The 16,408-nt window shown below is 40.0% G+C and overlaps 1 protein-coding gene across 3 annotated transcripts in view; it reads right to left on the bottom strand.

Annotated features, from left to right (window-relative positions):
- kif26ab (kinesin family member 26Ab) overlaps window positions 1-16,408 on the bottom strand; it is a 75,202-nt gene that overhangs the window by 46,459 nt on the left and 12,335 nt on the right. The window contains exon 1 of one of the 3 annotated variants that reach the window (XM_077555844.1): window positions 4,624-4,708. The exons of the other annotated variants lie outside the window; for them this stretch is intronic. The gene's annotated coding sequence lies outside the window, so the exon portion shown is untranslated. Of the gene's footprint in view, window positions 1-4,623; window positions 4,709-16,408 lie in introns of those variants that run through there. 3 annotated transcript variants of the gene reach the window in all.

Genomic DNA, 16,408 nt, shown 5'->3' on the forward strand with positions numbered 1-16,408 from the left:
TTTTATTTTGTCAGTCTTCATTCCTTTACAATACATATATCCAGTCCCATTTGAATAATTATTACTAAGCCAAAATTGTTCTGATCAAAGTTTACATTCACACCAGGTCAACGCCTTACTTGACAGATTTACATCCTACGCTTTACTTTGAAACAAGTACATTTCAGAGTAACAACTAATCTGCCACATTACTTTTTTCAAACAAGTAATCAGACTACGGCTACTTTTACAAATTCTTTGTAACTGAAGGATGCAGCAGAGAGCAAGAACTGACAAGACCTAAATAACCAGCACACACTTCTCAACAACGGTGCCTTGGTAACGCACGTATTTTATTAAAAACTAATGGTATGATAAGGAATAATAAAATACAGGAGGACACCTGATTCCTAACACTATAGTACCCACTATAGTCACTATACAAATAACTATATATTATACAACATGTATTAAAACTCTGGTCCTGAACATAGTGAAATGCATTGTGGGAGTATTCAAATCAACATCACATCTAAAGGAGTGACATCATCGTTTTCAGCACATTGAGACGAACAGCTTCCTTTTGATAAATGGCAAGAGGAAGGAGAGAGATTTACATTTTCAAGATGCAAGTACAACCACTATTTTGAGTTTGTGTCCGCTATAAACAAAATGATTAAGGTTGTTCAGTCGACAGTGTTATCTATGTAGCTTCAATAGCACTATGTAAAAATAATAATAATAATAAACTGATCACAGGACAGCATGCATTCACAGTCACACCAGATTGTGTGACAGCAGGTGGTCCACAAATTTAAACATTATATTCATAAACAAATAAATATTGAGTTTTGGTATTGAAACATCAATAGTTAAATATGTCAAGTAAATAACACTGCCTTTGTTTTAGAAATTATTATTTTATAAAAAAAAAAAAATTAAATAAATAAAAAAACAAAACAATATTTAATTTTTTTATATTATTATTATTATATTTTTTAAATTCTAATAATTATGTTAAGTCAAAATAGCTTTTTTTAAATATAATAAACAAACTGTTATTTAAAGGTAATTATTAAAGTAACATGTAATCAAACTTAGTTATTTTTTAAAGCAAGTTATCAGTAAAGTAACTATGTTACTTTTTCAAGGTAATTGTAGCAATACTGCTCAGTACATAATAAAATTAAGACCACATAGTGCTTTCATCTCCTTGTTTTGGTCTTCTCTCGTGCCCTAAAAGGACAAGACTTGAACCATCTTTGTTTACTTGGCCTAAGACGCTGTTGACCCTCACCACACACACACTAAAGTCCATAAGTCTCAAAAGGAACTGACCCCCATTAAACCTGCAGGGGCCCAGACCAGATCCTTTGCTGGGGACGAGCGATTCCAGCTGATCGGCTTTCCCACAGGTAACCGGGCTCCCCGTGACAGCCATGTGGGAGAAGGACGAGCACAGCTGCTGGTTTTGCCCCAGGTGGGCGCAAAGCATTAGGGCAGATTACATCCCCAGGATAAAAGAAACACATCCAGCGGTGTAATCCCTCTCTGCTCCCACCCTTTGCCCTTCCTCAACTCACCCCACCACCTCTCCCTCTCTGACCGGCTCTCCAAAACAGACGACTCTGTTCAGATCCCCTCAAGAAAAGCAACGGGGCTGGAAGGGCCTGCAAGCACCGACTCTGATTAGATATCAGGTGAAGCTTTTAGTGGCACAGTCGTTCTGTGGGATACACACCATTAAATTTAACCACTGCCTGCTTGGAGGCACGCAACACAATGACCCAGGATGTCACACTAGTGTGCTACTCTGCCGACTGTGGGAACGCCTTTAGTGGAACACAAAGCTGGACGGCTCTGCAAATCACTTCAAACACATGTTGGCGCCTCGCTTATGACTGGGTGAGATTACACAAATCTGTAATAAAAGTGACTACACAACCATATAAGACCGTGAATCATTACGACCACCCTTTTTTCTCCTTTAAATCCAATGTATAGCTATTGTGTACTTGCTGTAAATTAATATTAACCATGCAGTTGCTTAAATCACCACAATCGTAATTTAAAAAAAACATGTGCTTATTTAGGATGTCAGATTATCTCAGTTGAAGCATTTGTGATGGAGAATGTTGCAGAATCAATTCAGCGCGTGACTGCATGCTAACTTACAAGATAACAAAGTATGGGTGATACAAACTGAAACGACACAATAAATCAAGCCGAGCAGTCTTTCCGCGCCCCCAAGACAAACAACTTAATACTTACAGCATGAACAGCACGTTGCAGTCAGTAAACTTTTCTATGACAGAACAGGAGATCACGTTGTTACTGCGCGAGTATTCCCTTAAATGAACAGCCCCTTCTGAGAGCTTCAGGCATCTGTTCCCTCGCGCGGAGCGTACGGAGACAGATGTCAGACTGTCTTACCCGTGTGATTTAGGCCTCTCCTCCCTTTGACCGTCAAGGAACTGCTGACTAAAAATGCAAATAGGCCTTACCCTTTCGTGACACTTTCAACACACGATACAACCACCTATCCACTAGCGGCGTGCAGTCAAGGCCTTCAAAGCTTTCTTTCCATGTTGGCCCAAACGCTATCAAAAGCACAGACCTATATTTACAACTTCATCATTTATTTCCAACAGTTGAATGTCTTCATTTCATAGCGTGTGTCATGATTGCGCAACTTATAGTAATTTTGTGAGGTGGTTTTGTTGTCAGATTTCAGCTTTTTAGCGAATATTTTGGTAATCTGATATTCATATAAAAATAAAAAAATATATATTTCTACTTGGTTAATTAAAGAATAATTAAAAATACAGAACAAAAAACACACATTTCCACCAACTGATTTTTATTTTTAGATAACCATCAATTTTTCTTTTTTACTTAAATTTAAATTATGCTAAGCCGCACACTTTTTTCAACTTTTGAAACAATAGATAGATAGATAGATAGATAGATAGATAGATAGATAGATAGATAGATAGATAGATAGACAGACACCACTAATAAAAACTTTGTTAAAGTGGTCAGCAGGAATGGCAACTGTCTCATGTTGTCAGTATCAAAGTGTGCTGAATAATTTACATCTATTAAACTGTTTTTGAAAAGTTATTCAGCGGCTATTGTCAGTCTATGTGTTAGCAGCTAGCAGTTAGCCGCTAGCACTAGGAGCTGATGCTAAACACTGGAAACAGGCGTGGTACAATACAATGTCAGCACAATTAAGGCTTTTTAGTGTCCTTAATTGGCGATTGAAAGTGATTTCAGGTCGACCTTGAGATGTTGTCACAGTTTGTGACAGCAAAACAGCCCAAACAGCTGAAATCACAGTTCCTTTTTTAACCAATCACCACTTTGCGTCTAATCCATACAGTGAGGTTGTCATTTCTCTGTTATCTGATTGGTTCAGCTAAATTAATCCCTTTGGTTGATCTTCAAATAGGATGATGTTGGACATGATTAAAATTTCATTTTTAAGGTTCACTTAAAATGAAAGATTAAATAGGCTATAGCATTTTCTTGCTTTTCTCGTGAAATGCCTTTGTCATGGAAGTATTATTAAGAGGTGAACTGAAGGCCCAGTCCCAAACCTCACCGCCCACCTCTGCTTTCCACAACATCACAGCCACACATTCCCCAATAGTCAAAATCCTAACCTTTTCCTCAAGTATCTGGAGTAGTGTAGCATTTGAGTTACAGCAACAAAAACAAAGTTTTCACTTGTGTTGGTTAAACAATGAGTTAGATCAAGCGCTGCGCATGTCCATGTTGCCAGCACATCCATCAGCAGGGGAGTACTGGTAGCTGACCTTACAGTAAAACTGTCATTACATAAAAATAAAAAATTAATTGACAGGACAAAGCTCTAGTGCATGTGAGTGTGCTGTCCCCCCGTGTGGCTGTCTTTCTACACCGCACCCATCCATCACTCCAGCCTTTCGCCACTTGGTCAGTTAATTACGCTTTCCTGTTCACTCACGCACATAAAGAAAACAAGCCCCGTCCACACTGTTTGGACAGACTTCCATTCTTCCTCACTCCCCCTTGCCCGACCTCTCTCGCTGCCCTCGGCAGGATTTACTGTCTCTTTCATCGACTTTCAAAAGGGTAATAGTAGTGGGTGTACAAGCCACTTAAATGACATCTGCTTAGCCGTGCCAAAAATACCCCAACATAAACTATTTGCATCGAAAAACATGCTCCTCTAATTGGAATGACTGCTTTTTGGTAACGTGATGTCTCTAACAGTAAGTTATTCACCCCCGCCAGTGAGATGTGAAAACAAGTCAAGATGGCCAAATGTAATAATGAAAGATTCAACAGGCAAGCTGGAGAGACAGACACCAGGTGTTGTTGTAAAATGCAGGTGAAAGCGAAGGGCAGACATGGAGAGGGAAGGCCTGTTGAGGGTGGCAGCAGGATTCAAAACCTTTGTGCAAATTCTCATAACCTACATAATGAACAGCAGGGATTCAGATGAATCTTTTTCATGTCAACAATCAAAAAAAAACACTATATTGTCCGTGCATTTGGAAAGTCCTCTGAGGCCGTTTCCAAAGCAAACCGGGATTCCGTATTGTAAACCATCCACTGGAGCTTGTTAAAAACAAGAGCCCACTTTAAAACACTCACCACAAAGTACAGAAACCAGACTCAAGAGTTTCTTCCAAACCGGTGCTTGAAATTTCCTCCAGTGATGACAGCCACCTGCCTCTTCTCCGTCTCATCTGTCACACCAGAGAGAGAGAGCGATGGAGTTTGCTTTTGTGGGGGGGGGGGGTTGTTCTGACTCAGACAGAGCACTCCCACTTTTCTACATCTTATTTAGAGAGACAACAAGCTGCTACTAATGCAATGAGTCTCCTCTGAAGGCACCCTCAGTCATATAGAGGCGTAACGTGTAAGACTAACCCACACCTAAAGAAGGTGTTCACGTGATTCATCATTTCGGAATCATGCAAAAGGGCTCACTCGAGCTCAAAATAAATGTGCTGTATCTCTAGCAACATTCTTTACATCTTTGGATGGAATAAGTCTCTTTCGACATCAACAACTTCAATCGAATCTGTCTGTTTTAGATTAACATGTCAGGCTGCTGAGGAACATGATCTTAAATATATAGATTGTGGTTTAGTGCTTTCTGTTCTCATTTTACATCATCATTACAGCATTTCGCTCGACGCGGAAACACCGCATAGCCACAGTCGCAGTCATGATAACATGAGTGGTCAAAAAGTGATGACATGGTGAAATGTTGAGTATCCTACAATATTGAACATGTTTGTTCGTTCATTGTTGGCATAGTATGATGTTGAACTATTTACAAGTTATTCAAACGTATAAGTAAAATGTAGGCCAAATGCTAAAAACTTTTTTTTAACCAAAATGCCACAGGCTAATAAATACCACAATTGCACATGCGCAAGTCAATACTCCGTATGATTATGAGAAAAAATGTCATGTTTTTAGCATTTAGCCTAAGTTTTACCATTATGTTTGAACGACTTTACGAAATACGTTTGAACGACATCACCAATACATTCGAACATCACCCAGCCAAAACTGTTTACTTCACATTAGCCGCTCTACACTTCCCTACTTTGCCAATCGGTTCAAAAGAATAACAATACAACAAAAACACTTTATCAGTATTTTCAAACGACTTTGTAGTGCGTTCAAACAACTTTACCAATACGTTTGAACGACTTAATCTAGACGTTCAAATCACGTCGAAAGACTTTATCAATACGTTCGAACAACCTTGCAGTACGTTCAAACAACTTTATTGAAACAAACATCTTATCAATACGTTTGACCTATTTTTCAGTATGTTCAAATAACTTTATGAACGCGTTGGAACAAGTTTGCAGTACATTCAAATGATTTCATGAAAACATTCAAATGACTTTATCAATACGTCCAAACAGCTTTGCAGTTCGTTCAGATACTAGCTGACAAAAGATACACCAAATATAAACAACACACTACGTGAATACTAGTGTAAATCACTGAAGAACCTCCCAGGAAACAAGAAACAGAAAAGGCCCTCGTAGAATCTGAACTCAGTCGCAATCCACTATTTTAAAAGATGTGCCACAACTTTTGACATTGCGGACATGAAATACTTTGGCCCGACGCAAATTACACGTTGACTCGGCTCATTCTATGCCAAGGTGAGCTGCGCGAGCACGTCGCTAGCAGTCATTATCTCACAGAGTGACATGCTTTGTGTGACAAAGCTGCTGCCTGTCCACAAGGACAATGGAACAGCAGAGTTGCAAAAGGCAGAATCAATCTGGTGCAACAGCCAACTGCTTTAGGTACAGGGAATATGAATTCAGAACTAAGACAATTTTCACTAATAATCCAGATTTAGGCTAGGACGACTGGGGGGGAGGGGGGGGTAACGCAAAACTGTTGTCTGTTCATATAAATGACACCCTGGTTATAATGGAAGAGAGAGAAAATAACACATACAGATAACATTAACCAGCTCTTACTTCTTGCTAATTAAGACGTCTAGACACATTCAACTGAGACTCGTGAGATAAGGAAGTGGGTGGAGCTACAATGGTGGAGAATAGTGTTCACTAATCCATTTAGTGAATCTGAATTTTCATTCAGTATGCCGGAAAATGCGTGGCTTATCAATCTTGTTCCACATGCACATTTTGCTACTTTTGTCTTATAGGAACAATAGCATGCTGTCAACACATTTCTATTCCAAATATTTCCCCAAGGTTACCAAGGTTACCGTTTCTCTCATGACAGGGACATCAATGTGTCTTCTATTGTATTGTAGGTAAGTAAGTAAATTAATTAATTATTTTGTGCTGCCAAGCGATTACATTTTTTAACTAATTAATCGCAGAATTTTTCATAATTATAATTAATCACGATTAATCACATTTTCTACTTCTGCTTCTACCTTTTTCTTCAAAACTTGTAACTGATATTTATTTACCGGAGTAAAATCTTGGAATTAAAGTAAAATCATCCAGACAGAATCAAATAGGCCGTAACATGAAGTAAATAAAACTGAGTTTACTGAGGGATTCTTTATTTATTTTTTACGCTTTAAGGGAATTTTAATTTATCTCCATTGTTAACGCTTTAATTTTGATAGCCCTAAAATGAATAAATAATTTCAGGAGTTCAAGGCTCCAGAGCTATGACGTCATGTGAGATTGCAGCACACAACAGATATTGTGTGTACACACGCACACACACATCTTTATGTAAAGCAAGTTTGGGGATGCGCATTCATGCATTCTTGTTGCTTGATTGTGGGACTGAGAAGTCAAAAGGTAACTAATTGTGCGACTCATGGAGGTCAGCATCAGACTGGCCTCCTGCTCAAGCACTGGAACACCACAAGGGACAGCCAAGAAAAGACAAATGAATCCTCTCCTCCCTGCCAGTCGATGGCACACGTCATAGCATAAGCTTCTTGCTGTGTGCTGAAGTCGATGTTTTTGTTGACATGTCTGATATTATTTTTTCTTCATCCCATCAAAAAAATAATAATAATAATAAAAAAAATCTTCATCCCTGACATATTGCCTCTAAGTCAGTGAGCGCTCAATTCCACAGACATTGTTGGGAAAACACAAACACTCATTCAAACAATAGCATTCTTGTGCAAGCAGCTGGCTCTTTTTTGAGACTTCATAAAAGAGCTAAAAGTAGCTCTGCCTTGTCTGACTCCTGGAATTCCACAACTCTGAGTTGAACAGTTAATTGGAAGCAAAGCCGGCTTCGTTCCTCAAACAAATCTCGTACACGCATTAACATTTCAAGACTTGCGTGTGACCAAAAGAAGACGCTGAGGACGTTTAACGGCTGTAATGTATATGGCAAGTCTGGAGTGGCGCTGTTGCGCCGCCACAGGCAGTTAACGGAAAGCGTAGAAGAAGAATCAGCGAAGAAGATGAACACTTTTTTTCCCCCTAACTTTATTGCAATCTACAGAACAAACATGGCTTCGCATGTATCGAAACAACATGAAAAAGACGAACGCAGGAGAAGTGACAATGGCGGGTGATTCAAGTACAACGCCGCTTGTTGAACGTGGGGATAAAGAAGAAAAATATTTTGCTGCAAAAGCATAAGCAAGCAGTCACGCGAGAATTGGTGCATACGTCATCAATCTGCGACCATTACGTCATCACTGGAGGGGTATCCTGCATATGGTGTCCAGACGGGAGCGTACGGGGCGCGTTTTGAAATCATTCCACTCTGGAAAGTTTAAAAGTGATCGGTTTCAAGTTCCGAAAAACCGCGCCGTCGTGTGGACGATCTGCCTAAACGGTAAGAAACTTGTGAGGATACATTGAAACTGGCTTTCGTGTACACGGGGCCTGTGACTCAGGGCAGAATAGGAGATGGTTATCACCTGTCAATAATTATCCAAGTGCTTAATGTGTCAGCCTGTGCCTTCTCTTTTAGTCACATCACAGCAGATGTTTGGTTTTTTACCTGATCCGCCATGAGCACTTTATATACTTCTTGAGCTGCACTGTTAGCACATTTTCAGTCTGGAATGTGCTCAAAATTAGCTCTGTGTTGTAAGTCTAACGAGGGCGGTATTGTGATACAATGATTGGAGGTCTAGGGATCATCCAGAGAAAAGGAACGTCTCATTACCATGACAAATCAAAAGTCCAAAAGGATTTCCTTTCTTAAACAGAGACCCCAATCATGCGAGGTCGTCAACCAGGTGGGGCATCTCCCTCACTCCTCGGCCAGCAGCTGCTGTTGTGTTTTGGAATGAAAAAAATAACCCAGACCTTTGTCAACCATGCTTTGTGAAAGTGATAAAAATAACGCCACGGCTGCGGGTTACACCCCAAACCTGTCTGTTTTTCCTGACCGGGAGGGTCACTGTCAGGCAGCTCGAGCCAACACACATCAAGGGAAGCACTTTCCTAGCCTCCATTTTCACCCCTGACGTTTCCTGTTTTGACAGGAAGCAAGCAATGATAACACGGCCACACAAACAAGCAGCGATTGCCTGCAATGCGCTGCTTGGGACATCTATTTTCTTTAAAGGACCTCAAGTCCAAACCCAGGTAGAAGACGACCAAAATGACTGAACAATCCTAATTTGGATCTGCACCAGAACCTTTCACCTTCATAAGTACCCACATCCTGAATGTTGGAATTTTATTGGATATCTCTTGCAATGTTGAAAACTATTTTAACTCATTCATTCCCAGCCATTTTCACTGAAGCAACCCCCTTCGCTCCGGGCTGTTTAACTGGATTTTGACTGATTTTGCAAAGCCCGCAGAATATTGTGATCTATTGCTATTAAAACATGGAACCTACCAAAATAAAGATTAGAGTCTCTCCTTTCATCGGGAAATAAAGTATATTTCTATTTGTTTCCGTTTTGCAGAAATTAGCTTTAGAATATAGCTAAGTTTCATCATTAATCCAAAATCTTTTCAAAACAATGGGGAAAAGAGCTTTTTGCAACATGGCCTTGGTTGATCTCTTCTACTCAGCTGCCACCTGCTGGCCGTTTTTTGTAATAATTACCATTGTTTTAAGCGACCTCTTCAGGTTAGAGGTTGCAACAAAGCCTTCTGTATGCTCCAGCATTAAAAAAAAAAAAAAAACATTAAAAATGTATCAATATAATTTTTGGGACCAAGGCAATATTTAAAATAGAACGTTTTTATATGTTTTTGGGAGCAAAATAGTTAAAAATTCTGGATTGCGCTTTTGAAGTTCCACATTTTGAGTGTAAGCATACCAAAATCTTGGTGACACTGTTTTTTCTGATACTGATGTTGGCTTGCTATCAAATTATTTGTCAGGGGGGATGCAATGTGTACATTTTGTTGGGTTGTTTTTTTCCTTTCTTCATGTTTCTGAAGGTGTCCCTCAGGGATCTGTTCTAGATCCACAGTTGTTTTCTGACTATATCAATGTTCTCTGTCAAAATGTGTGCGTGGTTTTTTTGTGTTTTTTTTTAGATTTCCGTTATACCCGCAGTCCTTCACATTGGTTTATTTTTGTTTATAAATGTATCATTGGGCTCTTCCCATCTTACTTTTGTGCATATTTGCATAAAAACCAACAGCTCTATGGTTTACACTGTCAAAAAAAGCGTTTGTTTTGTGCACCATGATAGAGCAGGGAAAACAGCACAGAATACTTATGACTGGGAGAATTGAAATCTATTATAAAGGAAAGTGAAACAAATGCTATTGGTCAATGTGACTGCTTCTTTAATTGGCAAAAATATGTTGTTGAATTACATTAGATACTGTACATGATTCGGACTATGTGTTTATATTAAGATATGTGCTTATTGTGTGTATGATTGTTGCTTTTTATGGTAACTATTTATTTGCTTCGCTATTGGCCAGGTCACTCTTGAACCAACAGTTGTAGCCAAGAAACTGGAAACAAACAAGTCAAGGGACAAACCCATATTGAAGAAAACATAACCTCCTTGGTCAGGGTAATAACAAATACGGACACCACTGTGACACACAAAGACACATACTGTATATCAACCGTTCTTCATGCCAAGCTTCAAGGCTCGCTCTTGTGCCAGTCAAACACAGTGACGCACAAAGGAAGGCAATAAAAACAGACCACCAAAGTCACGGACACATGAAAGCTGGTGCGCCCGCCGCAGGGAACCAAACATGCAGTTGTGCGGACGTGAGCCGAAGAGCGATGTCACTAGAGGAGGGGGCCCGTGCTTTGAAGGCCAAGGGAGGTGTGGATGTTGACAGTCTTCTGTCCGAGGCCCTTTTTGGAATTTGGCCCTTTTATCTAGGCAGGAAGAACACTGTAGTGAGACACAACAAGGATGGCGGAATGGGGCTATTAGAGATGCTTTGTTGATGGCGAGAGCACCTCAATTGAACAAACCGCGTTGATTGCCCCCTCTGATCCCCCTGCTAGCTTTTGTTTATGAGCTAATTAAGCATTGTGGAGAGACTGCGGGAGCCTCTATCCACTTATTGTACCGCAGCGACTTTCAATGGCTACTGTAGGGCTTTTACAGCACCTTTCATAACTTAACGACTATCGAGATCTAGCGAGGAATCCCCGTCTAAATTGACTCTCGGTGTGTGAAAGCCTGACTGTGTGCGAGGAAACACTGTGGTCCAGAAGGTCAAATCCAGTTCAAACGCAGTCTCCGGCGTCCATTTCTGGGGGAGTTCAAGTGTGCCCTGCATTCACCTCACCAATGCCCTCACAAAGACACCAAGACATAAATGCCCAGCGTGGGACGAGAGGAGCTGAGGGGTCAGCGGATGGCCAGAAGGAGTAGGAGGGGACGAGGTCTCACTAGACGCATGTGGCAATGACCGTGTGAAAGCAGTGAACACTGTGGAATGCACACAAGGAGGGAGGGACATTTCGGACAAAAAATGACTCTTTGAGCAATCATACAATTTCATCCCCGCTCATGAAGTTCAGACCAAGGCTCAGAGGCTTGTTGTGGGACTTGCCCTGGAAACTGACGCGCTGATTCAAAGTGCAACTCGTAAAACGCTGCGTGCAAATAAAACCACACATTCAAGTTTGTCCACATAATATACTTTTACAGTCCGCTGGCTGGCTGTCTGAACTTGCAGTGAGAATGCCCTTTTGCAGCTTTGGCCTCTCAAGTCGCATCTGTTAGAGGTCATGGCGAGACGGGGAGCTGGGCCAACCTGGCTCCAAACACTGCAGCCAACACCGGAATTTATCAAGGATGCCATGCACAGGTGTGCTCGCTGCGCTTCTCTCTTCTTCATGGATCGTTTAATTCGAGAAAGTATTTCCGTGTTGCAAAGACATGTTCAAAGACATTCTGCGGGATGCGTTAATTTGGAGCACTGGAGCAGTAAATAACTTGCCTTATTTTTATGTTTCCCAGCAAAGCATTAGCAGTGAGCTAGTGCCAAATAGCCTGAGGTGGGGAAAGTACTCAAAAATTGCACACATAAGACTGTTAGAATTTTAGAACAATATGACTCAAGTAAAAATAATAAATAATTACTTGATTAAGATTAAGTACTGAGCAGAAAAAAAATACTCAATCAGAATGTTGTGTTTAAACTGGTGGGGGCATCCTCTTGTGGTGATTTTACGATCGTGAACTAAAGGCCTACATGTCTGACAGATGCCCAATAGCCCATTAAGATACAATTTGAAGCACGCAAGCTTTCCACCAATTACTGCCAATTATTATTTGGAATGAGCAAGCAGGCAGCCCGGCGGGCAGGAGCTAGCTGGAGCGGCTAGCAAGAGTAGCTAGGAAGGCAGTGTTGCCAACTCCCCAGTAAGGAATGAAGCTGTTGGCTGCAATTTGCATGTAAAAGTAATGGACGCTGTAGAAGACAGAAATAACATCGTGAGAAAGGCGGAAACTGAGTCAAAAGACTTTTATGTAAACACCCTAAAGACACCAGGAAAAGTCATTAGATTTGTCATTTGTGGCTTTTGACCCAAAAAAAGTCACCAAGAAAAGTCTTTGGAAAGTTGGCAACACTGTGGCTACGAAGAACTCGCTACAGCGGCTAACAAAAGCAGCTAGCAAGATCTAGCTGGAGCAGCTAGTAAGTGTGCCTAGCGGGAGAAGCTAAAAAAAGCTAGTGACAGCAAAACAGCTGGAGACAGGCGGCAGAGGAACCCGAATCAGTGACGAACACCTTAATGTCCCAGCTGTGGAAGATCAGCGGCGGTTGACAGAATTGGGTCCGACACTAGCTACACGCTCGCACCATCAGAGGCTAACTGTGTTCTTTTCCTTCTGTTATCTGTAGCAGAAATATGGCAGGGAAACATGTCAGCATCCTGTAAAGCGTGTTGCGATCTATGTAATATAATTAGCGATTAATGGACATTTTTCCAATTCCAATCAAATTGTTCCACCCCGGGTTTTGTTTCTTCAAGCTCTACTTAAATGAGCCACTTTTAAAACTTTCTTCTGTGTTGCAAAAAAATCTGGACGAAGTCGCACAAATCTCGCTTATTGCCACGTTCATCGGACATCGCTCGGCTTGTGCCATGAGCTGCAAGTTCCCACAACAACTGCTTTTATAGGCCACGCTGTAGTAATAGTGAGCCGCAAACGGCGAGGATGGAGCGGCAGATTGGGGCTCATAAACAGAGAGGTTTAAGTTTAAGTGCCTGACACACACGAAGGAGATAAAGTGGCCCAGAGCTCTCCGGTAGCAGAGAGTGACATCATAAAATAGAGCAGCAGCAACAAGATGGGAAACATAAAGGATAGATATATTAATGGGAGTCACTTCATGGAAGGTTTATTGTGCGAGCATCCGCCGGGAGTGGCGACCAGTTTAGGGTGTGCATCAATTCTCAAGGATCATCATCTGTTTAATGTAAATATGAATCTCATTAGTTTGTCCACATTCCCTCAAGCAGCAGATGAATTCAGCATAGTTTGTGCTTTCGAAAAATTATTTGGGAGATTCCTTATTCTTGCACATGCAGGACAACGAGACAACAAAACTATTTCAGCAATCGCATACTTAAAATGCGTCTCTAAGTCTGAAACAGCAGGACCAAGTCAAAGACACACGATGCAGCTTTTGTAAGCCCATTGACTTTTTTTTTTGCTGGAAATAAATTGTTTATGAAAATCCATACAGATGAGTATGACCTTTTCAGCAATCTGCCTATGGAGAAATTCACAATTTTTGCTCGAGAATAAAAATGACTCTGCTGTCATTTTATGGACGCATTGCTATGCTATTTCTTCTCAAATGTCAGCATGCAAATTGCAAAGCAATTGAAATCAAATCACTCAAGTAGTGCAACAGAACAGCGCAGTGGAGCGTGCACTTTCTCTAGTAGAAGACGTGCACGCTCGCAAATAAGCGATTTATGAAACGTTTCCTCCACCGCAGAGGTTACATTTTCATTATGGATTTGACCTTTTTAACTTCCTGGATACATTCAGTCTTTTTGTGTGCATAGATTGGTTGGTATTCATTAATAGGTGTGCTGGTTATATTTTTGGGTGAAAAACATAGAACACAAAATAATGTCATGAAATTATTAATGTAATTTTTTAAAAATCCTTATCATTTCTAAAGAATGGAAAGTTATTAAGTAATGAATTTTTATGCAAATGCAAATGGTTCCTATTTGAAATTTACTAATTCACCTTGAGAACGAGTTTCAACATTACAAAAACAATATTCATAAAATACCTGCGAAATTATCCCAAATATAATTTCTACACTTGCTTGACCGATTCAAACTGTTCCAAGACAACTTTAAACCGTTCAATTTCTGGTGTTTTGCCATACCCAATGGGGTGGCCATATTGGCCAGAACATTAGGTACACCACGGTTTCTTGTGTGTAGGCGTCCCCAATAGGGCGGCTACATTCCCAGTACACAACAAATACAATGTTTAGACGTACAGTATGCTTACATGTAAACATGCACACTTAAACAAATAAGACAATTCGCATGAACAAAATTCTAAATGTCTTCATTCAAACCATTCAAACTTCAAAATGTTTAGCTCATTCCCAATCATTCAATATCATTCCACATCATTTAATATAATTCCAAATAATTCCACAATTTTTCATTCACTCTCTCAACCTTCACACGCAATTTCTCCAGAAATTGTATTCTCCAGTTCTATAAATGAGTCACTCTTAAGAGTTCAAACAATGTCTAATATCAATTTCCCCATGATGCTAAGCCCTCTAGGGTATCAGAGCACAAAGTGATTCGCATTCTCTATTAAACGGACCCCTGTGAGGCCTGCGTGCTGGGATGAGGATATAATACTGACTGCAATAATGCAATCATAAATTGGTCGGCAGTTAAGCTGAAAAAGATGGATGACATCTGAGGCAGACTGGAAAGGATGGCGGGAGAATGCGCTTGGTCTCACGCACGTTCAATACGCACACTCGTCCAGCTGGACACTCAAGCATGAAATGAACATGAGCGGCGTGAACTTTGACTGGCATTTTTATGCGATGCCAGGATTTATGGAGCCTTGTGTACGTACTGCTGAATGAGCGACGGACTGAAAACAATAACCTAACTAATTTTGCTAGAAAATATATTCAGTGAACCCAAACTATCTGCTGTGCAACATACAAAGATCTCTTCATCATTTACCAATCAATTAAAATCACACGCCCGTGGGGGTGATTAAAGAATGACATCATTAGGTTGGAGATGAGTTCTGTTCAACCAGAGGTAGGCGGCCCCCAATACAGAACCAGAACATGCCAACTCATGAGGCCTGGGAATGCTCAACAAACCCAGGGGAGTGTTGCTGATGGATAGATTGATAGGTGGAGCCAGATATTTGCTACCACAACATCCCCCATCAACATCAGAAAAACAGACCGTTGCTTGATGGACGACTGAATAACAATTGTATTACGTGTATTCTTTATCTGATCCTAAGTAAGGAAAATGCAATCCCTTCTCTGTTCCTTTGGTTATGAAAGAGGTTATTTTTCATGGCAGCTCTTTTTGTTTATTGGTAGGACCATTCCAAACCAATTTCCACAATCCTTTTGTGCAGCAGGGTGGCATTGGCGCAGAAAGTGCCCATTGTGGTGTGCACCAGGAATCTGGATTTTTTTTTTTCTCAATTAAGTTAGAGCACGTTTTCCCTTAAAATCAGATGAAATGAATGGCAATTTTCTATTATGTTTTATAGGGCTGGGTTTAAAAAATTAAAAAAATTATTAATTGAATCGATTCGATTTTCTTTTATGACATAAAACCATAAATTGATTGATTTTAATAAATGTTATTATATACATATAAAATTAAATTTTACAGAAAATGAAAATAGAATAATAATCCCTTTTTTTATTTGCAAAATACAAATTAAATATTATAAAAACATGTATGAAAATGCAAAAAATTACGGATGTTTAATACCAATAATGCCTTTTTTTCCAGTCCGATACCAGTACGAGTACTCAACTCTTTAGTAGTCAATGATACCAAATGGCAATACCACTAGTACATAAAATTGAAGAGAAAATAAACCTATTAATCCCAATATATCATTTTTTTTTCATTTTAAAATTGCATGAAATTCATGAATTTCTATTCTTCCTTTTTCATTTCTAGTTCCTGATCATAAAATGACCACAAGAGGGTGGCTACCATCGCGAGTACCGATACCTTGAAGCAAGGCCAGCTATTTTGTATACCTGATATCAGTACACACCCGTCCCTATTTTTTTTAGCATTCCTCCATTAATTAGGCAAGCGTTTTGAGGATAAAATTCAGTATTTTACAAGAAAATCTCTGTGAATGTTCTGAATGTTTGTGTTTTCGTGCCAGTGACGGATCAAGTTGATGTTTTCCTAAATTGCTTCAAAACACCATTAATCAACAATCAATTCCACATAATTCACAAACTTAAATTAACATTGGCCACAT

This window comes from Vanacampus margaritifer, chromosome 1, assembly GCF_051991255.1.
Source record: "Vanacampus margaritifer isolate UIUO_Vmar chromosome 1, RoL_Vmar_1.0, whole genome shotgun sequence".
NCBI classification, from domain to species: Eukaryota; Metazoa; Chordata; class Actinopteri; order Syngnathiformes; family Syngnathidae; genus Vanacampus; species Vanacampus margaritifer.